Source organism: Furipterus horrens, unplaced genomic scaffold (assembly GCF_987537825.1).
Source record: "Furipterus horrens unplaced genomic scaffold, mFurHor1.1.pri manual_scaffold_4, whole genome shotgun sequence".
Classification (NCBI taxonomy): domain Eukaryota; kingdom Metazoa; phylum Chordata; class Mammalia; order Chiroptera; family Furipteridae; genus Furipterus; species Furipterus horrens.
The window spans coordinates 84,919,485-84,941,300 of NW_028327174.1; the positions used below are offsets into that span (position 1 = coordinate 84,919,485).

Below are 21,816 nucleotides of genomic sequence, written 5' to 3' on the forward strand. Positions count from 1 at the left end.
TTTTAGTGACAGTTGGTAATTAATGTGGCTTGATTTAATTGGCTGTACAGGCAGACTACAGTCAGTAGGTAAAACTCAGTGGTGCAATAGTCAGTAATGTTCAATCATTTTAAACCAGTGTTTCCAGCTTTGTTAAATTATAAGAGTTGTAAAGAGTATTGGTTAAAATAATATATTCCTAGGTTCTGCAAACAGTGGATATCAGATAGGAACAAATATTTGCATTCTAAACAAGTATCTATAATGACAGGACTTGAACTCTGGCAAAATTAAGAACTACTGATTTTGACTAATCAAACCAAATAAATGAGACAATGGTCATAACTATAAATCAGTTATGTCCCAATTATGCAATATAGATCAGTTCAGTGGAGATTTGTGCATCACTCCTTCTAGTTCAGAAACATATACAACCTTCAGTCATGAGATATTTATTAACTATATAATATATGATAGCCATTATGTTATGTGTGGAAATTTGTGATGAACAAGTTTTCTCTCCCTAGAAGTATTTAGTTGACAGGAGAGATACACAAGAAAATAGTCAATTATAAAAAACTGTGATAAATTCAATGTTAAAGTATAGTTTTACAGTAGTAAATAGAAGAAGCTTATGACTTAAATTTAGGAAGCCATACCTTTGTTGAGAACTGAAATGTAAATGTGAAATAAATAGAGCATGTGCAAGACTGAAAAAGCTCTTCCATTGCAGGCAAAAATAGGTAGGAGAGGGATATAGAAAACTGATAAGGAAGGATCTTCAGAAGGTATTTGGAGTCACTGGATAGATTCAGAGAAGGCAGTGACATAATCAGATATTTGTTTTAGAAAGAACAGCAACTGTAGAGAATAACTTAGAGTAGAACCAAGTTTATAACCAAAGAGATTAATTAAGAAGCTAGGGTAGTAATTCAGCCTTTGATGACAGCCACCTATTGTATTAATTTTCTTTTGTTATGTAATGATATCACAACCTGAGTGGCTTAAAACAACACACATCTATTTCTGTGGATTGGGAATTTAAACATGGTTTCCCAGGTTTAAGACTTTATATGGATGAAAACTGTCAGCCAGGGCTATGTTCTTATTTGGAAACTAGGAAAAGATCTACTTCCCTACTTTCGTGGGGTTTGACAACCTTCACTTCCTCGTGGTTACAGAACTAAAAGCATCAGTTTTTGCTGATGTTTGGCCAGAGGTCAGCCACCCATATTTCCCAGTTTCTTGCCATGTAGTTCCCCAACATGGCTTGGGTGGTAGAGTAATCTTAAGATCTGTCCACCACACCTGAATTAAGAAAAAGTCATTAAAGAGATAAGATCATTTTGAAAAGATTACATTGTTTACATAATTATCATTACAATTTATTAAAAATAAAAACAAAAACATTTGAACATTGCCTTTCAGAGGGGTAATTTGCTCTTAGATATAAGTACTGGGGTTATAAAATAATTGTATTCACTAACATGCATTTATTATAAATTAGGTATTTGCTCCAAGTAGAGAAATAGACTTGAAAGGAAAATTACCCTCTATGGACTGTGAGTTTGAAGATATTCTTTAATTACCAAGAAAATATGCCCAAAAATGACATTCTTTCCCAGCAACATCAACAGCAGGTATTAGTCATAGTTTTGGCACATGAGCAGATGCTAGAGTCCTGGAAGTTCACTTGCAAGTGGTTCAAATGAAGCACATCATTTCAACATGTCACAGTTATTTGACATTTCAAGAAAGAGATTAATACAATTTCACCAAAACCTTAGAAAATTTTTCCAAAGTATTTTACATTGTAACTTTGCCAAATGTGTCTTCAAATTCTATTTTTCCTATATAGTCCCAGGTGTGTTATTATTCAGAGAGATCAAAAGCCTGTTCAAATCACTCACAGAAATCCCATTAGTTATAGAAGTATCCTGGGCAGTTACTAGGACTAAATTAGGAATATTTCACTTATCTTTAGTGCTGAAAGTTCACATTCATTTTTAAAGTATATTTTATTGATTATGCTGTTACAGTTGTCCCAATTTTCTCCCTTTGCCCCCTTCTGCCCATTATCCTTCTTCCCACCAGCAGTTCCCCCCATCCCCCACCCACTTAGTTCATGTCCATGGGTTGTGCATGTAAGTCCTTTGACTTCTCCCTTTCCTATACTATACTTAACATCCCCCTGTCTATTTTGTTCCTTACCAATTATGTTTCTTGATCCCTGCACAATTTCCTTCATTTTACCCCTTCCTCCTCCCAGCTGATAACCCCCAAAATGATCCCCTGTGATTCTGTTTCTATTCTGGTTGTTTGCTTAGTTTGTTTTTATTTTTTTAGATTCAGTTGTTGATAGTTGTCTGTTTGCTCTCATTTTAATGTTCATAGTTTTGATCTTCTTTTTCTTAAGTTCCTTTAATATTTCCTGTAATAATGTCTTGGTGATGATGAATTTCTTTAGTTTTACTTTATCTGGGAAGCACTTTATCTGCTCTTCCATTCTAAACAATAGCTTCACTGGATACAGTAATCTAGGTTGTAGGTCCTTGTTTTTCATCACTTTGAATACTTCTTGCCAGTCCTTTCTTGCTTGCAAAGTTTCTTTTGAGAAATCAGCTGATAGTCTTATGGAAACTGCTTCGTAGGTTAACTCTCTGCTTTTCTCTTGCTGCTTTCAAGATTCTCTCTTTATCTTTAACCTTTGGCACTTTAATTATGCTGTGTCTTGGTGTGGTCCTTTTTGGATCCAACTTGTTTGGGAATTTCTGTGCTTCTTAGACTTGTATGTCTATTTCCTTCACCAAATTAGGGAAGTTTTCTTTCATTATTGTTTCAGATAAGTTTTAAATTATTTGATCTTCCTCTTCTCTTTCTGGCACCCCTACAATGCAGATGTTGGTATGTTTAAAGTTGTCCTAGAGGTTTCTCTCCTCATTTTTTAATATACTTGTTTCTTCATTCTATTCTGGTAGAACGTTTATTTCTTCCCTTTGTTTCAAATCATTGATTTAAATCCTGGCTTCCTTCCCATCACTGTTGAGTCTCTCTGTGCAGTATTCCCTCACTTATCATGGGTATTACATTTTAGACCCCCCTGCAATAGGTGAAAATCCACGAAGTAGGAACCTTACATTTATTTTAGTATTTATATATATTTTAAGGCTTTATAAACCCTTCCCACACATGTATAAACCATTCCCAGTCCCTTATTAACCTTTCCCACTCCCTTCTTAACCTTTTCCACACTTTTATAAACACTAATTATGTTCTTAAACATATTCTACACTCTTAAACCTACATAACTTTAACAACATACATATACAGTACTGCAAAATCCCGCGATATAGTGAAAAATCCACAATAAATAATTAAATATAATATTTTTAAAAATCCTGTGATACAGTGAGGCTGCGATAAGTGAACAGCGATCTAGGGAGGGACTACTGTATTTTTCTTTATTTCACTTTGTGTAACCTTCATTTCTTCCTTTACTTTTTTTGCCATACTCTATGAGTTCTCTGAGCATCCTTATCACCAGTGTTTAAACTCTACATTTTTTAGGTTGGCTATCTCCATTTCATTTCATTCTTCTTCTGGGGTTTTGTTCTGTTCTTTCATTTTGGCCATATTTCTTTGCCTTCACAATTTGACAACCTCCCTGTGTTTGTTTCTGTATACTAGGTAGGGCCGCTTTGACTCCCTGTCTTCGTAGCATCGGCTATGTAGCAAAGACACCTGTAAATTGTGTGGGGCAGAGCTTAGGTAATTGCCATGGTGGGGCCACCTGCTTCACCTATTTGTGATTCTGTTTGTGGTGGGGGGCTCAAAGAGAGGACAATGCCACTACCTGGCTTCTGGCAGATTGCCCAGCATTTGCCCCACTTCCAGGCACTTCACCCACTTCCTGTGTGCAATAGGTGCCCTTCCAATTGCTGCCCTGGTGTTTGCATACTTTCTAAGACTATGCAGGCCTTTTAAGTGGCAAAAATCTGTCAGTTTCTTCTGCCACTGCAATCCCCACTGGTTTTTACGGACAGAGGTAATGGAGGTTTATCTTCCTGGTACTGGAACCCTGTGCTGTGTGGTCTGGTCTGGAGCTGGGATCACTTGCTCCTAGGGTATTCCTCATGATTTTTATCCATGACTCGTGAATGTGAGACCCTCCATTCTGCCACTTCCGCTGCTTGTCTGAGTCACACCACTTCACTCAGGCTCTGTGACTCCTCCCCTCCTACCTATCCAGATTAATGTGTCTTCTTTAAATCCTTGGTTGTCGGACTTCCATATAGCTCAATTTTCTGACAGTTCTGGTTATTTGTTTTTGATATCTGGTTGTAATTATTTCTATGGTTGTGCAAGGAGGCAAAGCATATTTACCTATGTCACCATCTTGACTGGAAGTCCCAAATTCTTGAGTATTGATCTAACAAAAGAGCAGTGTTCCTCAATAGTCATACCAATTAAGTATTATTTTAAATAATTTCCCATATTATTGTTAGTATATAGGAATGCAAAGTTGTTCCATTTGTATTGTCAAATGCTAGATGATGTAGTTTGAATTTTAAATGCTTTCTTGACCACCATGGTGTTGCCTCAGACATGCAAACTGATTTTGCTCACAGTGAGCACCACTCCAGCATGTAAGTTCAAACTAAAGACATGTTGCCCACTGATGTGTTGGCATTTTGCAGAGCAGCTGTGGAATAACCTCATGCTTAATTCCCTTAATAGAGTCTTGTTTTCTCCAGCTTGCTGATCCTTCAGGCAAGACAATAGGTAAGAAAAGCAAGTAATGCTTTTAGTCTACAAGTGTAAATTAGATTCTAAGACATAATAAATATAGCTAAAAAACCATAAAAATGCTTTCTATGATTAATTGTAATACTAATAGTGATCAATATAATAATAATCGTCGTCGTCGGCAGCCGTCCGTCTCGAGAGACAATGGTGTAGCTTCTTAAGAGTCTATCTGCACCGCCGAGAATGGCTGTGCAGTCCAACTCGGGAGTGACACAGTATCTGTCTCCTCCCGTGTTGAATCGACATCTTGTGATGACGCTGGAGTGTCCTCTCCAGTGAAGCTGAAGCTACAGAGCCTGGGCAGGGTGATATGGAGGGTCTGCTGTTGCCCATGCAGCAGACCCTCCCTCTCTTCGCAGCTGAAGGGTCCAAGGGAAAGACGAAGTCAATACAGCTTGGCTTCAGGTGCGCCGCAGGAGTTGCCGGTGTTGACTACAACGTCAAACCGCCTTAGGGACTCCGGCTCCGGATTTTCTGTCGGGGTTTACTCCCTTAGCCTTTCCCCTGAAGAGGTATGCCGCAAGGCAGCGGAGGTTTTTTGGAGTCAGAGTTTTCCTTCTCTGATGTGCCCTGACTGGAAGATCGAACCAGCGACACTTAGCTCGCAGGCCGACGCTCAATCCACTGAGCCAAACCAGCCAGGGCAATAATAATAATAATATTATTATTATTATATAATACTAGCTAATAATAATGATAGCTAATATTTTGGTGGTATATATGGGAAAGTGAGGATGTTAAAGTAATTAACTTCCCTAAAACTATTCTTGTCTGCATTTTAGAAGAAAAACTAAATTTTGGACTTATTCATATGTTTTAAGCAAGGTAACTCATTTCTAAGTGCCTGAGACAAGATTCACACTCAACTGTATTTTTCTTAAGTGCTTAAAGATATACAACATGGCCAATTTCATTCCAAGGATGTGAAAAAAATAAAAATAAAATAGCGATATTAATGAACTTAGAGATTGAAATAAAAAAGAAAGTTTTTTAAAGAAATGTATATTTAAGAATCAATTATTACCATGCATATCTCAAAGTATTTATGCTATTATAAAAACATGGCATTGATTTTTCTAAAAATTAATATTAACAGAAGAGTGCAATTACCTATTTCTTAATGCTGATGAATGGATCTGGTGTCCTGTAACTTTAATTTTGTTATTTTTCTATGGTGTATTATTTCTTTTCAATGCTTGAGGTGATATATTGCAGAAGGTTTGTTTTTTAAGTTTGGCCTATTGATTTAATTACACTTTCCTCCTCTTTATTTTCACCCCTAGGATGGCACACAAGGGTCTTTTTATTATTATCTGTAGCAAATAATAGTTGCCAGTGAACCCATTATCTCCTAATCTCAATAAAGCATAAGGCAACTCAGCTCATGGGTTTTTTCTTTTTTTCTCAGCTTGAATTCTGGGCACATAATCACATCATTACAAATGCTGCCTGTAGGAAATAAGGAAGTAGAGCCATTTGCAGGCTCCACCAACTGACATCCCAGATGACAGCCAACTGTGTAGCATTAGCCAGTAAAAAACAGAAACCACATTGAGGCTTCCATGCATGGAGGAGAATTGCACGCATATGCTCACCATGCCTTTCTTAATAAAAAATACTCAGCTTGTCCTAGGTATTTTATGTAGCATGTGCCACCCAGAGCATTGCAGAGGGTTTAAGCAACAGGATAAATAGTACAGAGAAACTACATGATGTTTGGGAGGTGGGGACAACTTCTTTACAACAGTGTCCCAAATTAAAGTAGAGTCAATGCTTACCACATTATCCACAGTTCCCTCCTCAAAAGCTGTCTTCTTTCTCCTTTCTTTCCTTCACTCTTGAATAGTGTAATGGTCCATAGCACATTAGAAAAATATTGTATACTTCTTAGGACCCATCATTACTTCAATACAACCACTGAAAGTAGAACAGAGCTTTGTGGAGAAAATAATTACACCATTTATTAAATTACTATCTCTCACTATGAAAATCACATTTTTGTACACAGCCTGTTGACTTTTAAGCTTTTGACAATGATGGGAGCTAAAAGGAGACTACTAGGTTAGAGGAAGAGACAGGGGTTTGCTTTTTCCTGTTCTCTGTTTGCTTCTGGTAAGCTTCCCAGCTGCTATGGTTTCTGTGAGCACGATATCAGAAAGGCTTCTTCATCCTTGAATTTCTTTTCCTAGGGAGATAGAGGAAGACTGGGAAGCTAGAGACAAAAAGGGAGGCAGGCCCCTTTCCATGTCTTCCCTGTGCATTTCCTCTGAGATTCCTGTCTGACAAAGTCTCCTGGGAGCATCAACCCAAGAACACATCTTCACCCTGGCAGGGGACAATCCTTCCCACAGCAGCAATTGAATCCAGTTTTCAGTTTCCCCAGAATTACAGAACCAGCTTCGGTGATATCAGCTCTCTGAATGGCATCCTCTCCTAAGTCTGGGAGACAGCTCAGTGGGACTCCTTCCCTGAATTCAAAAATGGCAGCACAACTAAGCAGCAGCACCCATTCTGAGAGGTGTGGCCTGCTAATCCTGTTTAGCCAAGGACCAGGGGAAACACGACTGAATGATGAATTATCAGACTGTAGAAAAAGTAAAGAACACAAGCTTGTGTGCGGGGTTCTGATAGAGCAAATGGGAGTTACAGGTCATGGTGTTAGAGCTGGATAATTAATTTCTCAGATGCTTTTACTTGTACATTAGTGGACTCTATTTTTTGAGTTTGTTAATATTACCACTTTTACTGATTTTAACTTCCTTGTTTTTCCCAAGAGCTTGTATGTTTTCAAAGGCCAATACTGTAAGCCTGTAGAGAGTAGGAAATCTGTTTGCATGCTCAGTACATTGACAGTGCTCAATATGTCTGAAATGACAACAAAGGAATTGTGTGGCCTCTGCTATAGTTCCTGATTTCTGCCCTGTGAACAGCAAGTTGCTAGAAAGGCTCTACCTACCCAGAATGGTAACTTCATAACAACCTTAATTCTAAGTGTCAGCAGGGAGAAAATGTAAGTAGCAGCATGAAATGGCAAACTGCAATTTCTACAGAGCAAAGGGGAAAAAGAGCCAAGCAAAATTAAAAACAAAACAAACAAACAAAGCCTCTGGAAACTCTGAAGAGTTATATTATGATTGCTCCGGTAATGCTTTCTTAAAACAGCAGTCTCTGGGGCTTGCCTACTGGCAACATTAATAAAGGGCTAGGACTAGATACTCTGAACTCCTGTGAAACTACCAGAGAGTGGAGAGAAACTGAAGGAATGAATAATACAATAAAAGCACATAAGTACTAGCCTTATGAGGCTGTTTATTCTGCCGCAGTTATATCCAGAGCGAGCTGACAACTTTTATAATGCCTCAAATTAAACAGCAGGTACTGACAGCCTCAAAGTAAGCAACATTAAGCATTAGCCAATGTTCAGATTTGAAACATTGCAGAGACGGGGATAGAAAATTTCTCAGGGTGGTTTCCCTCCCAATTTTTCCCTTCATATTCTAAAAACTAATAGGAATAAAATTCCAGCTCCATGTCCTTCTGTTGTGGGTTTCATTGTCTTCCTTCCTGTACAAAGAATAACACTTTTCATTTGAGTCATGGCCTAAGTTTTACTCAAACTACCCATGTAAGTATCTTGGAAATGCTTATACTCAAAATACTTTGTCTATGGTTCTCTTACTTACTCTTGAGAAAAAATAAATCTTAAGAGATATTGGCATTAGTTTTGGAGAAGTTTCCAGAAGAAAATGTCCTAGACTCAATCATGCAGTCAAAATCTCAGTATTAGAAGGGCACCAAAAGGTCATCTTGACCATAACTCAGCAAAGTCTTTGTGTAAATAGCCAGACACTGAGAATTTTAGGCTTCTTGGGCCATACAGTCTCTTTTATACTGCTCAATTCTCCCTCTGTAGCATGAAAGCAGTGTCTGCAACACATTAAGTATATGAGTGTTGTTGTGTTCCAATACAATTTTATTTACAAATACAGGCAGCACACCAGATGTGGCCCACAGGGCAAAGTTTACAACTCCTGGCTTGATTTATACCTTTGAACCATGAGATGGAAAAGAATGACAGAAAGAATAAACTTCTTTAATCTGGGGGTGGGGGGTGGGATCTGAATATATGACCTCTATTTGTTTATTCATCTTTTTTTAGGTATTAGATTCCAATAGTTAAGAGTATAAATCCTAAGTGTACATCTTGATATATTTTAAAATATGAATATATCCCCATAGATACCACCCAGATCATGATATAGAATATTTCAGCATCCCTAGGAAGCTCTCTTATCTCCCTTCCAAATCAATTACCCACAGAATAAATTCTATGTTTATTTTTTTATTATTATTTTTTAAATAATTTGTTTATTTTATTTTTAGAGAGAGGGGAAAGGAGGAAGAGAGGGAGAGAAACATCACTGTGTGGTTGCCTTTCACTTGTGCCTCCAACTGGGGACCTGACTTGCAACCTAGTCATGTTCTCCGACTGGGAATTGAACCAGCGACACTTTGCTCACAGGCCGATGTTCAAGCCACTGAGCCACAGCAGCCAGGGGTTATATTTAGTTTATCAATATAAGTAAATGCTTCATATTCTTGAATATGATATAAATGAGTTGGCTGTTTATAATTTGTTGTGTGAGGCTTCTGTTTCTCTACATTATGACTGAGGGATTGCTTATCAGTTTATAAAATTCTTGCTCTAAAATGTGAAATTTTAACACATTTATTACAGCATTATTTATGTCAATACTAAATATTTATGATAGTGCAATGGTTACAGAAGTTGGTACACTTGGAAGGAAGGCCACTCTGCCAGCTACTCTACTCTCTCCAATTTGAGCTAGGTCATGGGTGACCATAATTTAAAATCCCACAGCTATTCACTTTTTCAGAAGATTCTCCTTAAGGGAGAGTCAAGACTCTGGGAAGCAGCTGGGTTTGTTAATTAAGAACATGAACTTTGGATTTAGCTCAGATTCAACTTTCAGCCCTTTTACTTACTATCTATTGAAACTTTGGTAAGATAATCAATTATGTGCCTTTTTTTTTTCTTGCCTATGTAAAATGGTGATAATAACAGTACCTACCTTATAAGGTTGATGTAAGGGGTAAATTAATTAATGCATGTAAAGCACTTGCAATAAAGCCTGACACAAAGTAAGCTATACTGCATAGTGACAGCAATTAATTCTGAAATGCAAAGCCTTTCAGCTCATCTCTTTTGTATAATAATCAAGGTTTATTATTCTAGTCCCCATAGTAATGAAAAATTGCCTATAGAGGTTTAGTCAATGGTTCCAAACAGAAATGATACAGACATAAAGAGAATAAAAACAAAATAGAATCTATTGTGTGATCTTTAACTGTAAAACGATATGCACACATACAGGGAACACACGGGAAGAGATAAGTCAAGATCTTAGCAGTCATCTCCAAACTGTGAGATTATTAAAATCTTTAATTATCTTCTTTATATATTTTTATAATTTCCAATGAAATAAGCAAGTTTAACCTTTAATTTTAACAATACAACTGTCTTCATATGTAGCTTACTTAAAATAATGTATAAAACCTGTATTTGAGTGCTAGGTCTTTATATAGGAGAGGTGTAGGATGAGGCAAGTCAACTGGCATATCTAAATTTGGGTTTGCCCAAAGTAAGGAATAATAAATATCCTTACTTTGGTCAGTTGTAGAAACTAAAGGAGAAATCACACAAAGAAACCATTTTATAATGTAATGCACTATACACACGTAAGAAATTTTATTGATTGTTTTATTAGGTTTAAAAGCACATATAAGGTAATATTTTTGGAAACTGAAAGTGTTCATTTATACTTAGGATATTAGGGGAAAAGTGAACAAAACTTCCAGCTAAGAAATTGATTTAAAAGCTTATTAAACCATTTTACCCTCACTTCCTTTATGAATAATCACAGGAGACCATTGACTGGCTTGTTCCTGCTCATACAAGAGAAAACCCAGATGAATACATCATGAGTGCTAAAAAGATTCCAGTATTACAAAGTTGAAAGCCTGCCATGAGCCAGGCATTATGCTAGTCATTAGGGATATATAAATAAGTAAGACAGATCATTATCCTAAAAAATTTCACAGTGTAGAAACTTTGGAGACATTTCCATGCATTTATTCTACCTTAATCCAGGACTGTACATCTTTTTAACCTTTGTCAAGTATGTTTTAGTTATTGTAGTTCTTGTTTCTTTTCAAAATTTTTAAAGATTAATTTTGATGTTGTTCATACATACACACACCCCTATTGATTTTGATTATTAAACTTGCCAGACAGATCAAGAAACAGGGTCTGTTCTTTTCATTTTTTGAACACTTCTCAGCTCACACAGATAGCAGTTTGTTTAATAAGATGGTGAATCTGGGAAGTAATTCATAAGAATGAGTTGAAAAAAAGTGAATTTTTCAAGTCCTTCTACTCTAATTTTATAAACTCTTAAAATAATTCTCCTTTCTTTAGCCTTCAATTTATTCCTCCCAAAGCCAATTGTTGAGATTACCACAGTGAAATTTAAGACTAGGAATTATAGGAGAGATTAAAAGTCAACTTTTCTGTGTTTGTTCTACTAATTATCACATCTCCATTTGTCACAAGTGCACCATCAACAGAAGCAGGTGGATCTCAGCAAAGTTTAGTTAAAGTGTGGCCAAAGAACTGCACTTACTGCCTGGGGAGGAAGCTCGAGTTAGAAAAACAAAAACAGAAAAACCTTTCGACACAGAGACAGACACAAAACTTAGATGTTACTCCCGTGGTCCCACCTTGACTCCTCATGAGCTGTGTAAATTCATCAGTCTCTAAATTTTCTCCAAGCCTCAATATCCCTAGTGCAAAAAAGGCAGCTTAAAAAATACAGGAATGCTATAAAGTACAAATGATCTTATACTCTTTCCTTCAGCCTTATCCAAAAAAGGCTTTGGCAATGTACATAAAATACATTGATCTATCTGTGTCTCTTGCAATGTAGTTATAAAATTGTGAAGTAGCTGAAAGAGTAAACTGGAATACTTTCACCTCCTTCATGGGGGATATGATTGAGGAAAATAAAAGTAGGTGAACCAGTAAATTTAAATTTCCAGTCAGTTGGAAATCTGGGTAACTATTGTATACTAGAAAGAAAAAATGTTATCTCTGAAATGCCCTTACATTTTACAGATTTCCCTGATATCCCTGGCTAAGGATTAACTGCAGTGAATAAGACGTAGGATCTAGGAGGCATGGATCCTTGAAAGATGTCAAATGAACTACATAATTCTATGGGCTATAAAATAAAAATGTTTCAGAATCATGGAACTCCCTACAGTATGACATGTCTAGCAAACCACACCCAGGGACTTCATCTGATCTCGGCCAGAGGGGCATATCTGACATGGGAAGGAAGAACCTTGTGAACTTTTCTTTATGTCCCAGACCCTTCTCTGCTTCATCTAAGCCTTTTCATGGCCTTCATTCTCATTATTGTGTAGCAAACATTAATACCAGGTAAGATCTCCGATTCCTGTGAATCTGATTTGGCAACCTTGTCCTATGTGTGAGCACAGAAATAGTTCAGAACAACTATATTAATCGCTATAACAATAATCCTGCTAATGAGATTCCACTCTGGTAGGTTGTGATTCTCTGTATCTGCTTATCTGTCTTTCCAATTTGAGGGACACAGTTTGCCTTGTGACTTCACTTCTCTGATGAATTCAAGGACAGTTGTTCAACTTTACTTGTTGTTTAGGCTGAAGTAGCAATTTCTTAGCTCTTTACCTGCCAGATTGGAAGCCTGACACCAGTTCATATTAATTTTAACAATGATGGAACAAGAAAGCATAATGTTAATGGTAGTGAGACAGGTAACAATAAGAAGATATTTTATACCAGATTCACATTCTTGGTTATAATGGTCCAGATTTCCCTACAGAAAGTTAGTAAATTACAGGATATTTTCTTTAATATATTGATGTAATTTAGTTGTCTTCTCAAATATTTTACCTTTGTAAATTCTAATTACAAGTTATTTTAAATATTGCTGTTTTAATTTAAATATTCAAATGCATTCAGAAGTCTTGAAACTATATCCCAAAAGTGAACAAAGATCCAGCAGTTTATTATATTGAAAAATGGTGCTTAAATTATTTTATAAAATTCTACATATTATAGCCTCCCCTTGTAGTTAATTTGTACCACTGAAAGCATCCTATATTGAATTGATGAGTTGGAAAATAGATAGGGAAAGAACTATCATTCAATTCCTCACTGAAGAAACAAAAATAACAATAACAGCAACAACAAAAATACTATACTAACTACAGGAATGTTTGAGAAAGAGCTCTAGTAATGAAGGCAACACAAAGGAGCTAGAAGTAAAATAGGAGTCACAAGAAAAGATTTGATGTGTGTCCTGTAGAACCATGAAAACAAAATAACAAAGAGTGAGAATGAAGTGGTAGCATGGTAATTTCAGAAACAGCAACATCAACACTTGAAGCAACCTATTCACTATTTGTTTGAAAATTATGGACTTGTATAGGTATCATTTGACTTCTCTAATCCTTCGATCATATATATAAAGTGGAAATAGTATTATATATTCTACTTCTGTGAGTTATGAGCTTTTACATTGAGAAAATGCAAATTATTTTGATACATTTATTGAACAACGCTTTATTTGCCCTCATATTTATCTCACTGATCCTGAGTTTTTTGGTGGTAGGTCCTATGTGTCTTCTTCAGGTGTCTGACCTTACCATCCAGCATAGTGCCTGCCATATACTGTAGTGAGCTTAATAGGAACTCATTGAAAACCAGAAGAAGTGGGGCGCGGATAAGGAAAGAGAAAAGGAAGAAGGGAGGGAGGAAATGAGGAAAGAAGGAGCAGAGAAAAGGAGGGAAGGTGAAATTAAGAAAGGATGGAAGAAAAGACAGAAGGATGGCTTTAGTGATCCAAGAAGGAGTAAGGAGAACAAAATTTTTCAACACCTGAGGTCCTAGCCAAAGTCCTTTGTCTAGAAGAGATGGGAGACTGTGGCTGAAAGGAGCAAAGACTGATCTCACAGATGAATGAAGTAACAATAAAAGGGGAGGCCCAAGTGGGTGCCATTAATGGCTTGTATTTATGTACTTGGTAAGCATGTGTGCCTAATTGACCTTAATGCCAATAGTTTTTTAGTCCATTTACCCCATTGTCCTTCAAGGTTTCAGGGAAATAAATTATGATGCATTAGTCCTGTGTTTCTATGAAAAGATATAAACATTTATATCATTCTCTATTCCACAGAGAAAATGAGGCAGCAATTTTGACACATAATAATGTTATTCTATAAGCATCATATTTTTAAATAACTATTGTCAAGAAACATATCCTGATTGAATATATTTCTGTATCTATAAAGAGCAGTTCAAGAAATGATACAGCAGTACCTAAACAGATATTCTGTTTCCCTCGCTCTGTCTCAGTCTCTGTCTCTCTCTCATACACACACACATTTTTTTTACCTTATTTATCAAAATAACAAAATTTCTCCACCCTCCCTCCAAATTTAAATCTAGTATGTTAGCTCCTGGCAGTTCACTTATCCCTATCACTAGTATTAAAATAAATTGTTCTTTTTTTTCTTATCCTTTCTGGCAGATTTTAAACTTTTATTAGTTTTATTTCCACTCTGCACTTCCTTCCTTTATGCACTATTTATTTCTTGTTTTATGTCTTGTATCCTCCTCTATTCCCTGAGGAAAGGAAGGTGACTATCCCAGACTCAAGCATTCCTGACTTTACAGGCCCCAAATGCAACAGCTGATTTAAGTAGGGCCTCAAGCTGTAATTTCACCTTTCTTAGGAGACACATATACCAAAGGTGCAGCCTGGCCCCTGGGAGCGATATAGGATTTGAACTGGGGCAACCTGGGCTTTTCTCTTCTCTATCCTAATGTAACTCATTGCTGCCAACATGATTTCAGCAAAGACATCCAGAGAAAAATATGCCCTAGAATGTCCTCTGTTCCATCTATTTTTTATACTTTTATTTTCAAATACTATAGAAGCCACCAGGCCACCTTATATCTTCTCTGGATCTTCAAAAACTGAAATAAAGGATTTTTTCTTTATTCAAAGTGCCCTCAATAAAAAGGTTATGCTTTATTTATTTTTATTTCTAAAGTCACCTATTGCCAGCATCGGTAAATCAGAGATAAATGTGCCCAAACAAAATATGTTACTGTGAATGCTTCCTCCATTCATTTTGTATTTATGTGACACTGCTGACCTCTAGTGTTCCAAACACCAATACTTTCTTTAACTTCATTTGCACTCATTGTTTTCAAGGTTCATGGGTTTGTCTCTTCTATTAGTGGAATCTGATTAAAAATTATAAGACCAATAATAAACAACTGCTTTTAAATATAAGAACTGAAACTGAGAATTAAAGTTTAGAAAATTTTTAAATATTAATTTTTAGAAGAGATATGAAGTTTTATTTATTTTTTAATTTTTATTAAATTTATTGGGGTGACTTTAGTTAATAAAAGTATAAAGGTTTCAGGTTTCCAATTCTATATACATTATTTGTATATTGTATTGTGTGTTCACCACCCCAAGTCAAGTCTCCTTCCAACACCATTTATCCCTTTACCTTCTGAGGAATATAATGAACAAAATAAACTAACACAAAAAATAGAAACAGATTAATAGGCACAGAGAACAGTCTAACAGCTGTCAGAGGGCAGAGGGGGCTGGGGATGTGGGTGATAAAGGTGACGAGATTAAGCAAAAAAAAAAAAAAATCCTCATAGACGCAGACAACAGTATGTTGATTATCAGAGGGAAAGGGGGATAGAGGAAGTAGGAGCAGGTAAATAGAAGATAAATGGTGATAGAAGGAGACATGAACTTTTTTTATATATAGAATTTTTATTTTGTTTTTCAATTACAGTTGTCCCATTTTTCCCCCATTGCTCCTCCCCACCCAGCCCACCCCTTCTCCCACAATCATATCCCCGCCCCCCCATTGTCCATGTCAATGAGTCATTTATACATGTTCTGAATATTTTTAATTGTTATCATAGGCATTTCCTTTGAGGCATCTCAAACTGATTATAGTTCAATACCAAATTCCAAGGTCCTCATAGTACCCAGCCTTCCATTTGTTCACACTAAAAACCTTGGAGTTAACATTTATTTCTTTACTTCTTTCACCCTACAATTCCATGAGAAATCCCGTGGGTTCTACTATTGAACACATCAGAATCCAGCCACTTTTCACACTCTTGCCATCACTACTGTGTCCCAAGCCATGTGTTCTCTCACCGGGATTATGGTCTCCCTAAGGCTGTGGAGTCCATTAGCTTTGGCAGCCACCATGGTGGCTTCTAGGGCTCTCAAAGAAAAAACTGAAGAACTTCTGGCCAAGATGGAGGCCTAGACTGACACGCTCCATCTCCCTCCACAACTAAGAAGGACTACAACAACCGCAAAACCAGAAACAACCAGAAGTTCCAGAAAATAAAGCTACCTGGAAATTCAATGTATGAAGTTATAAACAAGTGGTGCTTGTCTATATGGGTAGGAGGGGTGAAGCCAGGGCAGAGAGATCAAGCTGTGCTGGCGTCAGCTGCTGTGGCGATGGCGGCAGGTTGGCGGTAAGCACAGACACCCATATTTAAGGGGAGGCGATAAACACATGGGGAACACTCCTGGCTGCAGACCAAACCTGTCAGCTCACAATTCCAACGCCAGGGAAGGCAGACCCCCATTGCCTCAGACTGAGAGGCCCAGAGGGCATGGGGATGGAGGAGAAGGCTCCCAGTCTCCCAGCAGAGAGTGAATGGCAGGAATCCATCTTAGATCCCCGCCCCCACACAAAGCATCACAGTGTGGTGAGAAGGGTGGCCCAGTAGTGACAAGTGCACAGGGCTCCACCCACTATAGCGTAGGAGGTGTGACAGCCCCGCCCAAGAAGGAAAGGTAAACAAAAACTGTCAGGATGGCAGGGATCATGATAGAGATACCAATCACGCAGCTGACCAGAAAGCAAATACATGAATTAATGGACAAACAGATGGATAATCTTTCTGAGGCTCAGTTCAGAGCTATAGTTATAAGACAGCTTACAGAACTAACAGCGGGACTTAATAAAGATGGGAAAGGAATGAAGGCTAGTCCTGCTGAAATGAACAAAAACACATACAAAACAAGTGGTGAGGGAAGGAAAACCAGGGATCAAATCAACAAATCAGAACATAGGGAAGGAACAAACAGTCAACCAGTGCAGAAAAAGGAAACAAAAAGCGAGGAAAATGAGGAGAAGCTCAGAAACCTATGGGACAGCTATAAGCGAGCAAACATCCGAATTATAGAGTTGCCAGAAGGTAAGAAAAAGAATTAAAATTAAAAAATTATGTGAAAAAATAATGAAGCAGAACTTCCCTAACTTGGGGAAGGAAATAGACTTACAGGTCCAGGAAGCACAGAGAGTTCCAAATAAACTGGACCCAGGGAGAACCACTCCAAGACATATTATAATCGAAATGTCAAAAATTAAAGATAAAGAGAGAATCTTAAAAGCAGCAAGAGAGAAGAAGAGAATTATGTACAAAAGGGTCCCAATTAGACTATCAGCCGATTTCTCAAAGGAGACTCTGCAGACAAGAAGGGACTGGCAAGAAATATTCAAAGTAATGAAAATCAAAAACCTACAGCCACAATTACTCTATCCAGTGAAACTGTCATTCAGAATAGAAGGGCAGAGAAAGTGCTTCCAGGACAAAGTAAAACTGAAGGAGTTCATTAGATCCAATCCACTGTTGTATGAAATGTTAAAGGGACTTGTTTAGGAGAAAGAGGATCAAAACTATAAACATTAAAATGAAAACTGTATCACAACAACCAACAACAGAAGCTAGGGAATCAAAAGCAAAATAAGTAGGCACCGAGAGTGGGAAAAGAATTATAGGTATGGGGAACATCATGGGGGGAGGTCAGCAGGGAGGGGGAAGGGGGGAAAGGGAGGGAGATGATGCAGGGATTAAGAAGCATAGTAGGATGGAGTGGAGTAGACAGGAAAATGTTGAGAAGAACCATATGCACAACCAATGGACATGGACTAAGGGGGGGGCAATTAGGGAGAGGGGGGTCACTGGGTGGAGAGGAGCAGAGGGAAAAGAAATTGGGACAACTGTAACAGCGTAACCAATAAAACATATTTTAAAAAAATAAATAAATAAGATTTTTTTAAAAATCAAGATTTCCACTAGATCATGTTTCATGCTCTATATCTATCGGGCAGACAGAGGCATACTGATTAACTACATTAATCTTTGCTTACTTAACTGATAGGTTTTTCCATAATACCTTGATTAGAAAAAAATGGAAATGAAATAGAAATTAAGCAAAATCGGCTTTGATAGATGATACTTTTAGTTTTTTGAGGAATCTCCATACTGCTTTTCACAGTGGCTGTACTAATTTGCATTCCCACCAACAGTGCACAGGAGCCCCCTTTTCTCCACATCCTTGCCAGCAACTGTTACTTGTTGCCTTTCTCCTAATAGCTATTCCAACAGGTGTGAGGCAGTATCTCATTGTGGTTTTGATTTAAATTTCCCTGATAATTAGTGATGTTGATCATCTTTTAGTGTATATGTTGACCATCTACATATCTTCTTTGGAGAGATGTTTTCTTATGTTCTCTTCCCATTTTTTGATCAGATTGATTTTTTTATTGTTATTAAGTTGATTGAGTTTCTAATATGTTTTGGATATTAACCCCTTATTAGAGATACCTTTTCTAGATATATTCTCCCATTCAGGAGGTTGTCTTCAAGTATCTTCAAGTAACCTTTTTTTTTGTTTGTTTTTTCAGCTTTTTAAAAATTTGTATTTATTTATTTATTTTACTTCACTTTTATTGTTGATACTACTACAAATTCCCCATTTCTCCCTCCCTTTACTCATCTTCACCCAGCCTCCACACTGTCCCTTCCCTCTGGCCATTAATTACCACACTGTTGTCTGTGCCTATGGGTCATGCATATATGTTCTTTGGATAATTCCTTCACCTTATTTCTTCCAGCCCTCATCTTCCTGCCAGCTGTCAGTCTATTCTATGTATCCATGCCTCTGTCTCTTACTTTGCTCGTTAGTTTATTTTGTTCATTAAATTCCACACATTAGTGAGATCATATCGTTTTTTTTTTTCAGTCAACAACCCTGACCTTCTGGAAAGAGGGTGAGGGTCATGATTAGAAGATGTTAAGAATTTGTCAAATTAACACTTGTTATGTGAAGCACAAGTTGCCAAATGGTGAGCCTAGGCTCACACACACAAAAGGAAATATAGTTTATTTTTCACAGGTCCTGGAGATAGAACCTGGAACAGCTAGGGGGATCACATGGGGAGGTCAAGTCAGAGAGAGAGATACAGGAGCTGGGGCAATAAGGTCCATGGGTTTGGTATTTTGGGGGTTTCTAGGCTAAGACTAGACCATTTAAACAAAAGAGGGCATACAGGGAAGGTGTTGGAAGTCAGGGAAGGTCATTGATCAGTGCCGTTGGGGAAGGCATATCAGAAATGTATATTTATTTGTGAGTACATGCAGCTATCTAGGGCATGCACTGCAAGCCATTTGGCCAAACAAAATGGATGCCAAAGCAGTGCTATCATGGAGTAGCTTAGCTAAACTCTTGACAGATGGATAATAGGAACAGCTCTGTGGTGCTGGTAGTGTGCTATTTTTGATTGAGAGGAGTAGTATTTATATGACTGTGTTGATTTTGAGAAAATTCAACTGTGTACTTGATTTTTGTACATTTCTGTTATACTTTGACTTTTAAAAACTCATAAAAATTTATAAAATTCAATTTGTAAGCCTTTAAGTTTTTCACTGCATAAAACAAAATGTGTGTGAAGTGGACATTGTTAGGTTGGTACAAACTGGATATATTTGCTTCTGTTTTTATGTTTCATGAGTCATGGGTGACACCTGTTTTTACTAAGTGTTCTCAACATTAGTTTGCTGTATAATTTAATGAGTGAACATGCTGAGATAGGAGACAGAATCTTTCTTTTTATGAACAAATAATTGACAAGTTTTGTGAATATTTCTAATCATCTACAAAAAAGCATGGCAACTTCAAAAAATCTATGAGATTTGATGCAAGTATTGCAGGGTATTCTAAGTCTTTTTTATCCCTTCAAAGTAATCTCAAATAGTCTTTGAAATAAGTATAGAGCTTTGTTTGGATCTGTGAGCAAGATACAAGGATGAACTGTGCTGGAACACCATTGTCTGGTTGATTTGAAATGAATCTCTTCGTGTTTTCTTGGTGTACTGTGCAGTGAACTAGGTCACCTAATATCTTTTGAGCAGGCACATTAAGAGTAGTATGAATAACTCCTAGAATCATTCTAGCTCTTCATCTGTGTCATATGAAACAGAATGTGACACTCAGCGAGATGCAATTTATGTCCTTCAGAACAGAAAGGCAGCCCTAAATATAAAGAGAAGTGGACCTCTTTGGGTTTCACAAGGGAAATAGAAGAAATTTATACAATTTAGGAGTGGTGAAAGAAGGTTGTTCCTTCCTCCACTTCCAAGTTTCAATAAGAGAAACTTTAAATGTCAAGATTTTATTATATAAAGGAGGGTTGAAAAAAATACACCTGGGAATATTTTGAAGAGTTTCTGTAAAAAGAAGACTAACTCAAATTTTACCTGTAGATTGATGTGTTTTAATAAATAATGCACTGTAATTAATTATGGTTGCAGTATAGCAAGATAATTATGTGAAGCATACAGCATTTTATCAAATTTAGTTTGTTTTTAATTGTATCTTACTTTTCAATTACAGTTGATATTCAATATTATTTTATATTAGTTTCAGGTGTCAAATTTAATTTTATTACTTATGTCAGCCCAAAACAAAGAGTCCCACATACATATTGCTCACACAGCCCAATTTATAGTTCCTATATTTTTCATAAAACTGTAATTTTCTTGAAATATTATTGTGTTCTCTCTCTACACACAGTTTTACACATTCTCACCATAGACCTCATGCATCATATACAGACACAAAACTATTATACACATTCTCACATGCATATGTTCTTTTAAAAACACACACGTTTGCATGTATGCACATGTGCATGAACCCAATTTTCCTAATGGAGTAGATCCAGGGAAGGCCTGCTCTAGTCTCTTTTTTTAAAAAGCAGTATACAGAGAGATCCAAGATGGCGGAGGAGTAAGTGGAAGCTACACTAACCTCCTCCCAGGACCAGTCTGGATTTACAACTTAATTTTGGAGAAATCATCTGGAATAACCAACGGAACACTAGCTGGAAAGAAGTCTTATGACCATGGAGAGACAGAAAAGGCCGCTACATCACAACTTCACCGGTAGGGAGTGCGGAGACGCGGAAGGGCTGGCCGGGCTCACATGGGTGGCAGCTGAAGGGACTGAGAAACAGCTCAGCAGCCGGGGATTCCCCCTGAGAAGGGCAGGGTCTAAACCCCCAGCTGGGCTTCCCAGCCTACAGCAACAGAGTGGAAAGTAAAATAGTATCAGCTGTGAAAAGCGAAAAGCCACAGGGTTTCTTGCTAGCCACAGAGAAACAGCAGGAGAAAAGGAGCTCTTAAGTGGATCACATACGAAAATACTTTGGCCACCACTTACCCTGTGCTCAAGCAGAGGGAAGGCAGAGAGGACTGGAGACACTTGGGGAGAGTTTGGCACGGTGGCTTTGAGGGGAGAACTGGAGGAGCAGCCAACTGGGTCCCAGTGCTGACTCATCCCCACACTGCAGGCAGACCATTCCCCTCCAAGTGGCTACAGCCTCAGGGGAAGCAAAAGCCCTGCCAACAGGAATTAAGCTGCCACACCCACAGTTCTTAAGCCTGGTGGCTAATCACAGATTGAATAGATTAACAATCAAAGAAGACAGACAACAGCAGTAGATCCCTGGAAGTCTCCAACAGGCTGCCTAGCGCCAGACTGGTACATGATC

At 37.5% G+C, this 21,816-nt stretch overlaps 1 long non-coding RNA gene across 1 annotated transcript in view; it reads right to left on the reverse strand.

The window, feature by feature from the left end:
- Window positions 1-21,816, reverse strand: part of LOC150012319 (uncharacterized) — a 59,131-nt gene that overhangs the window by 4,777 nt on the left and 32,538 nt on the right. The window contains exon 5 of the long non-coding RNA XR_016510738.1: window positions 6,564-6,702. This is a non-coding gene — a long non-coding RNA (uncharacterized LOC150012319). The remainder of the gene's footprint in view (window positions 1-6,563; window positions 6,703-21,816) is intronic.